Raw genomic sequence first — 9,385 nt, 5'->3', positions numbered from 1 at the left:
CAATTGTTGACTTATTTGTCAATGCACCACACATTTCCCATGTGCTCTGAATGGCAACAAGTGGATACACTTCTGCCATGTGATGAAAGAATATTTAATTTGTCTGCTCTCAATAAAAATTCCTGACTTCGATTGATACAAAGACATATTTGCAATCACCAAGTCATTTTGTCCGTTTGTGACGTCTCCTTGGGCTGTTATGAAGCAAGTAACACCGAATACATAGCGTCAAGTTATACATTATAGAGAAAGGGGGAAGTTTAAGACCCAACACTGCCAATCGTGTAAAATAAAAGTGATAGGTGCAATGCGATTACGGTGAATGTGCAGTCACTCAGGCAATCACACGCAAGAACTCCTCATATGATTTGACAGTTTTGCCCTCAGTGGCATATGGCGTAAAGGGAGCAAAATATGGGCCAAACACCCAGACAAAAGAGCCCAGTGGGATGCTAACTGCGTGAAACGTCTTTACACCTCCCCCGGGAGTCCTCAACTCAAGCTTTGGGTCACTGATAAAAGACAGAAGAGTCATAAAGCGGACTCTGGCTCCGCCTTGTGGCAGTCTGTAAAAATGCAGATAGCAAAAACTACCCAGCAGCTGAATACAAAATGGATTTTTCCAACTAAAAACATTAAATTCTACTGCATTAAGCATTTCATTAAAACAATGAAAATAACTACTGTATTGGACTATTGATTGAGCGTAACGTCTTGCAGATTAAAGTCATTTACCAGCACCTCATTCTTTTTAATTAAAAATAAATCATTCTCGTGCAATTAAATTTATGCAGCATCTCATGATTGTAGAGTACGCCAAATATTCGTAGCAATGGAAGTAAAGTACTGTATGTCCAAATGTATTTCTAATGGAGATGTTGTCTACTTTTTACCACTAGATGACGCCTCACTATAGTGTTTGGAGCCATCCTCGTAAAGTCCAGTGGTTTGTTGCGGACGAATTCCTTGTGTAATTATTAAACTAAAATAAGACTCATATATATTTTTAAGTATCGATATGTTGAAATGTCCAAAGTAATGAAAACTTTATTATATATTTTTTTCTATTTAAAAATGATATATCTCTGTCGTTGTTTGGGAGTCTTTCTTTTGTTCTACTTTTTTTTGAAGAGTACATAAAAAGACAACAGGACCACCATCTAAAAATATAAACATTAAATCATATCTGGATTGCAAAGAAGAATGTTGGATTCATAGTAGTTTCAAAGCAGAATTCATTTGCTTTGATTATAGTATTGTTTAAAAATACAAATACTATACTGCAGACAGTAATTTTTATTTGCCATTGTGAAATCTTTTGTTTTTGGAATAATAATCCCCACGGCATGGGGTTGTTTCAAATACAACATCACGTGCATGTGTACCAAACAACAATATTGAGAAACTGCTCTGAGTTCACATGCTTGACAACAGAGAACTATCTAGTTACAAAAAGCTTGAAAGGGGGCAGCTGCGGAACTGGACTGTTTCATAAAGTATTTATTATGCTGAATGGGAAGGGTGCGGCCCACTCAATACTCCTCCAACTTTCCCACGAGAGAGAAACAGAGTATTCACTTTCCTTTTTGTTCGTTGTAAAGTGGGCCATCATTTTGGACAATGCATCAGGAAAACCTTTCTACTTTGTTGGCTTAGGCTATACTTCTTCTCTACTAATCGGTGCAGTATTTAACTACTGTTAATCATCTCTTAAATAACTGTAAATTTCTCTTTTGGTGTCACGGAAACATGAATACACATTCTTTACCTCTAAAAAGACAAATAGCAACATATATTTGTCGTTTTAATCAACACTTCAGTTTGTTATTATTAGACTCACAGTGCGACATAGTATTCACAAATCCCGTAAGAGTAATTTATGAATAAGAATAAGAACACCTTTATTTGTCTCACAATGGAGAAATTCGCAATCTACAGCAGCAGAATTTGGAGGGAAGAAAGTAGAAAAAACATGAAGTATTTGCATGCACAAAGTAAATGTTAAAAAAATGAACTGTACAAAGTACAGAATGTAATATTAAATATAAAAATCACTTCCTGCTTCCCTGACTTCAACAGCCAATCAGAAGCTATCAACATAAAAACATGTCGAAGCAATTATTAAACAACTGAAAGCAATTTATGTAATCTTAACATGAAATAATAATGCTAAAACATAGTATCATAATTCATAATAAAACATAAGATGACATAAACGCATTATGTCATTTTTATGCCCCTTTAACACGCTTTGAAGGCAGGTGAACCAAACCCCGCCCCCGGTAGAAGCCGCCGCTCTCTGATTGGCTGGTTCGAACGGCACCAGCACAACAGCACAAAGTTGACGTACAAAAATGAGTCGCTCGCTAACGTCCAAGTTTCCCACAAGGAAAAGCGTCATCCGCTTGGATGCAAATAGAGAGAATTCCCTGAAAGACTCTTATTCCTCCAGTGCGGCTGGTAAGTCCCAAATGTTGTATTTACACTCAAAATGTTTTGAAAGTTGGAGTAAAGTTTGCAGATCAAACCGGAGCGAATCGCCACTAAAAATGCCTCGTGGAGAAGTGAGACCATGCCGTTTTCCATGTGTTTGATCTACAATTACTATTTTACACTGTCTTAATGTCAAAAAGAAAAGAAAAAAGCTTTTTAAATTTGCTAGTTTATTTTGAAACTTGTCTTCCTTTAATTGGTTTAGAAACCAAATTTCCATCCCCAATCATGCTATAAGTTGACTTTGAAAGGTTTATAGGGTTTGTTGTTAAATTATAACCCGAAGTTTACACACACACACACACACTCTCGCGTGCATTTTTTTGTCCACGATTGGCAGCTGGGAATAAATAGTTAAGAGGATCAGTGGTAGTGGGAGGCTGCACTTGCTGAGAAGATCGTCTGTATGTTTGGGATGAGGCAGACCATGTATTAGTAACGGATACTAATGCTGTTGAATTTGGACCGAAGTACTTGTCATGGAACTATTTGGTCATACTGATGTGAAATAGTTGGAAATACACTCACCCAGTATACGCCCTTTGCAGTTTATACACCCCTTGGTCACATGTGATTGTGTACAGACACTTTTTTTTTATCTTATTTTATTTTTTTGGAAACGTGTCATTATTATAACATCAAGCACCATCTTGTAATGTTTTTTTTTTTTGCCCATGCCTTAACAATACAGCATCAGTTATTTAGATTTTTGGAAAACATAGTCCAAAATCAGCCTTCATCATTCCGACTGTCTCTATTGTCACCATCTGCGTGATCTTTGGCACCGGGCCCGGCCTTGGATTTTGGGCCAACCAAGATCTGGAGTGACACGCAGGCGATCACAGATGAGACAAAAGAGCGCTTAATGAGTTAAACTACACGTGGTGGCACATATGGACTGCGATGCCGCGTGTGCGGGCACAATGGAAATGATAATGAAATCGCAGATTGGCCCTAATTCATTATGTGCATGTTCGGGGTTGTTATTTTAAAGCTAAACATGAGATGTAAATGGAACTAGCGGATTGAGCTCTTTGGAATTGTTATCTAACAGTCATGTGCATCCATTTGTATCAAAATAAGTGATGTCATCGCTGATCTGATGCTTGTCCTTAGTCACCCAAGTTTAAAATACTCTTTTCCATGGTAGTGACCTTTTGTGTATGTACCAAATACGCTTCGCTTTTGCTCATATAAAGGATCTCTTTGGTGTGTATTTTTTTTCTATGCAGTAATTTTGGAAGTTGGGTTGATTTGACACCAATATTTTACATTTAATATTGCGATTCATTTGCTTTCATCATCTCATAATCCCCATTTCGAGTAATTTCCATAGTGTGTCTGTCTGACTCGTCCTAGTTTTGTGTTGTCTAGTTGTCGTTTCATTCACAAATTTTTCCATCCATCAATTTTCCGTACCACTTATTTCATGCGATATTTTTTTACTTTGGATTATATCGTTTTTTTTTTAATTTTTAAATTTTTTGGGGGGAGTTTTTGCCAAGAAACAACATTGGATGTTCTGTTAAGAGAGCAAAATAATCTGAGCTAGCAAAATGAATCACCAGTTAATCGATTATCATTGTTGACGTTTAAGTAACCAAATAAATAATATAGTGTTACATTCATGTTTTATTCATTTTTAAATGTTATCTCCACCGTTAAAGACAAGTTCGCTTTAAAAATTGTTTTTGCCAAACTTCTAGCATCGTCTTTTTCTTCATTTGTTGTGGATGACTCAATAGCGCCTCTGCTGGCTGCACCCAACCATTGCATCAATTCTGTCTCAAGAGCTTTTGTTAAGTCAGGAATCAATTTCACCCAATTGAAACAACTAACCAATGATTATGACCATCGCTAATCATAACATTCTGTCGATTTGACCATGTGACTTCTTGATAGCTAAAAAAAAAAAAGTTTGGGGATAAGTGCTCCACCGTTTTTCTTCTGTCACATTTCAGATGTTTAGGGTTGTAATTTGACCTCAAAATGTCATTCGACAATCGCTTGGCTTGAATAAGGTCAAAAATGCCCTTGTTCAAATCGCTCCCTCCTCCCCACCAGGGTTATTATGTGACAAACAAAAAAGGTGGCTAATTAGGCTTAGCGTGGTGGTCACCCATGGCCCTTTTCCGGGCTCTTTGCCTGGCCTGACCTTCGCTGAAACGGGGGCCATCGAGGCTTAGCCACACTGGGTTGAATAAGCGCAGCATGGCCAGGTTTTGCAACCGCTCGAAAGTATCGGGCGAGAATGGTATGTCACTCGATTATTGCGTCTTGGATACATGGAGCTGTTTTGGGGGCTCCAAAGTGTTACCTTGGAGTCCAATAATAAACCCAACACAGTACATTGTTCTCTATTTTACCTTGGTGACACAAATGGCTTCCACTGTACTCATATTTCTATCAGTTTAGCAACCTCATGATCTTCATCCATCAGGAGTGTTTAGATTGTCTCGTGAGGTCGGGTAGTTCGAATTGATTGACAGAGAGTTTGCGCCGCCGCTGAAGCGATGACGTAATGGTGTTGGATTTATAGTGCGTGGGAAGAAGGTCATCAGTAACGGCTCAGAGTGGGCGCCTTGCCAGACCAGGCCCGCTTGACTGGCTCAACCAAGCGACATCATCGAACGTGAGGAAGGGATTGCAGGACTATTTGAACAAATATTGAGGTAGGACTTACAGTACCTGTTACTTGACTTGGGATTTTTTATTTTTTATTTTCAAAAAAATGAGCCATCATTTGACCGATTCAGGTTTCTAGATTGAGATCAATTTGGGCGCACATGCATCATAATTTCTGGTTGCACTGGTGCGACCAGTCTTTCGAGGAGTGGGAGAGAAAGTGATTAGTGACTCTGAATTCCTCTGTACTAAACGTTTCATATTTCCTTCAGTGCAATTTTTGTGAATACAGCATAAGGCGTGTTATTTGTTGTTCAGTGTTCTTGAGAATCAAGAATTACTTGCTCTAAAAAAAAAAGGGGGGGCAGATACTCGATTTAAGTCGATCGCTCATCTGCAGCATAAAAATATAAATTGTGATTCCAATAAATCGTTTTATGATGACTGCGTTTTAGCAACATTTAACAGTCAATAATGACTTGAGAGACAGGGAGCAATTTTGTTATTGGGGGGGGGGGGAGTGACCCTGATAAAACTGTGGTGTATAAAAACTTTTTTGCTGGTGCATCGAAGGAAAAAAAAAAGTTGTGTACAACCACTTCAAATAGTTGGTTTAGAGCAGGTGTGTCAAACTGATTTTTTCTGTGTCGCAGGCCACTTCGGAGTGACAACTTCCCTCGGAGGGCCTGTGCAAAATCTCAACGTTATTTTTTTACCCATTGACATTTCGGTACAGATTTCAGCAAGAATCATGATAGTTGACACACATGATTTGCTCCCGCGGGCCACATAAAATGACATGGGGGCCGGATCTGGCCCCCGGGCCTTGACTTTGACACCGGTGGTCGAAAGCCCTGCTTTTTCAATTTTTTAAAATTATTATTCTTATTTTTTTTTTGCAGTCCCTAAAGGAATTGAGTTGAGAGCTTTAAACCAAAGCTTCTCAAAGAAGTTTCTTGTAAATACGCTGACTTGACAAAATTCAGGCCACGCCTCTTTTAACCAACCTGGACTCAGTTATGGTACACTACTTAAAAAAAAAAAATTATGGGCCTTATGAAAGAAGCCGGATGTTGGATTACTGATCCTGATTCAGCGCCGATGGTCTTAAAAATCCCCCCCCGACGCGGACCCGGTGGCGTGTTGCGAGCCGTGGATTAGCATCAACAAATCAAAATAGGATTGGCAGGTGGCTCGCGCTCCTTCGAGCCGTTAAGATGAGCTTTACCGCCACTGTTTCACCTACGAGGAAGGAACGAACCCTCGGTCGGACAAGGACGAGAGAACGTGTAATCCTCCTTGAAGAGCGAGAAAGTCTTTCTACCTTGGAAACGGGTCACACGCGACTGTGAATTTCATTTCCCAGCCCTTGTGCATATTTACTTTTTCCATCCTTCTCCTTTCAAATGAAACCCGGGCCCCCATCTGTATCGAGAGGGGAAGCTCGGTTTTAAATGAAACACTCCTGACGGGATAATTAAGTCCAGACACAAAGGGCTCAGCAGGAAGGACTTTAATAGACGAGGGGGGGGGTATTCTCTAGGGGAAAGACGAGTCCGTCAGAACCCCTACGGACTGCAGGGGATGGGGAAGGGTGCAGAAGGTTCATTTAGTTGTAATTCTGGCCACTTGCCACCTCACGCAGAAGGCAACGGGGACTTTTTAAATGTTACCCATCCTCATCGTTTGATAAGGTTATCCAGCAGAGCCCCCCCCCCCCATTTTTTTTTTTTTTTTTAACACCGCAAACCTAATCGGGTTGAATTTAGGTGGAAAATATGATGCAGACAAACAGCGGCGTGTGCTCAGAGCTGGAATGGGTCATGCAAAAGCCGCCTTTTTGGATTTGTTGTAAAGTGACTCATAATTACATAAGGGGACGGAGAAATGCCGTTAATGTTCAAAAGCGCTCATCAGCTTGAATATTTGCTTTGTCGAAATATCCACAGAGCTAAATGATGGAATATGACATTGTACGTCCCCCGGTCACGACAGTGGACAGCTTATCATGCTAGCATGCTAACAGGGACAGCGGTCACTACAGTGGACAGCTTATCATGCTAGCATGCTAACGTTTATTATTGTTGGTGGATGAAATGGTTAAAATTGCACGCGGGCTAACTGTGTGTTATTTGTTACTCATGTTTGGAGTCCCCCCCTGCGGCATTCCCGGTGCAGAGTGGTGTAAAAATCAAAAGGACACTCGTCCGGAACGTTCTACTTTGAACCCCTTACATAATCATGTCTTCATTTAGTCGCACGGGCGCATCCCGGCCGGCTGCGTGTGCGCGCCACGTGCCGGGTGTGTGTTGTGATGACGGAGCGTCGTGGAGGTGGATGCGTTCTGCTGTCTGGAATAGCGTTGATCCTCTTAACTGATTAGCGGCTGCGCCTAGAGAACAGGGAGGTGACCCGCGTGGGAAGCGTACGGACAGATGTCTCACCCCTCTCCGCACAAGTTCACAACAGCCTTGTTTGTTTCAGGCTCTCGGGACTCTCTAATGAGAATGCAAAGAATGAGATTGCAAAAGTTCGACGCCTCGAAGCTTCCACCGGGATGTTTTCAGTCTTCATTTCCGCGCACTGTCAGTCATTTTTTCGAACCAAAGAAACACGGAATAAGCACACGCAGGAAGTACGCTAGCTTACATGGCACACAGTTAACGTCGTCCCTTAACACGCAGACTGGCTAGCGGTCTTTTTTTTTTTTTTTTGAACAAAAGAAACACGGAATAAGGTCACGCATCACGTATGCTAGTTTACATGGCACACAGTTGACACAGTCACTCAACACGCAGATTGGCTAGCAGTTAGCTAATTCACCGCTACACCCTCATTTTCTGCCGCCCATGTCACTCACCAGGCTTGGCCCTGTTAAAGACACATACACTCAAAGTCAAAAGTACTTCAAAAGTACTTCATTGTTAAAAATAAGAGCAACCTTCTTTCCGAATTTCAGGCTGAACTTTGGTTCGCTTACTTCAGGAAAAAAATAAACAAAAAACGTTTCTCTCCACGAATACCCCATCTGGAAAGTGCATCCGACTGTTTAAATACGGTGCCGAGTTCTTTCAGACGGGACTCAAATATCATGTCTTTCTCAAGGGCATTAAACCTGAAACAAAGCCGTCATTTCCATCGTAACAAGAAAAGTGCAGGTTGGCGAAGCGAAATCCGATCTTTGTCTCCCCGGGTTTCTGTGCGTCATTTACTCCGTTAATCCCTGGATTCAGAACGGCTCAATCCACGCGTCCAAAATGCAGTGAGGAATGAAGAACTAATTTGTCCATAAACAGGATGTGGATATTGACTAAGCGTTCTTGTTAAGGGGGCGGGGCGAGACAACCAATAAAGCATTTGCGTGGAAGGGTCGAGTTGAGCTTTGCCCTCTCCAAAATGGCCACTCCCAAATTCACTGCCACCACAACACAAGTTTTGTCTTCATTGCCCCCAACACATCTCATTTTTTGACTTCTGCTCTGTCTCGCCCATCTTGGGGGGCGGGGCGAGACAACCAATAAAGCATTTGCGTTGGAGGGGTCGAGTTGAGCTTTGCCCTCTCCAAATTGGCCATTCCCAAGTTCAGGTGCCATCTGACTGCGTGGGTGCATGGAGCAAATCACCCTCGCCATGTTGTTATGACGGCCCTCTGCATGTACATAAGAAGCGGATTGTTCCCCCCCCACCCCCCACCCCCCAAATCTGGTGCCATCTGACTGCGTGGGTGCATGGAGCAAATCGCGCTCGCCATGCTGTTATGACGGCCCTCTGCATGTACATAAGGAAGCGGATTGTCCCCTCCCCCGAAATCCGAAATGTCGCCGTTCTTCCACTCCTTGGCCTGCTGACATTTCTGCACAATGCCCGAACAGTGTTGAAGTTCTTGGAATGCATCCGTTACGTCGTCAGCTTGAACTTTGTTGATTCCATGACCCCTCACAAATTGAGAGCGGCGTTTGATAAAACGCATTGCTGAAAAGGATGTAGATGCAGCTCCACTGTCACACCTCTTGCTCATTTCAGCCTATGACAGCCTGTTTGGGGAGTTCCTGGATTCGAAATGTCGCCGTTCTTCCACTCCTTGGCCTGCTGACATTTCTGCACAATGCCCGAACAGTGTTGAAGTTCTTGGAATGCATCCGTTACGTCGTCAGCTTGAACTTTGTTGATTCCATGACCCCTCACAAATTGAGAGCGGCGTTTGATAAAACGCATTTGTCGAAACCCCTTAAAGACACATCTGTATGTAAGATGTCCACCGTAGTGA

This window comes from Hippocampus comes, unplaced genomic scaffold (genome assembly GCF_001891065.2).
Source record: "Hippocampus comes isolate QL1 unplaced genomic scaffold, H_comes_QL1_v1.1 scaffold63, whole genome shotgun sequence".
NCBI lineage: Eukaryota > Metazoa > Chordata > Actinopteri > Syngnathiformes > Syngnathidae > Hippocampus > Hippocampus comes.
This window is presented reverse-complemented; position numbering follows the sequence as displayed.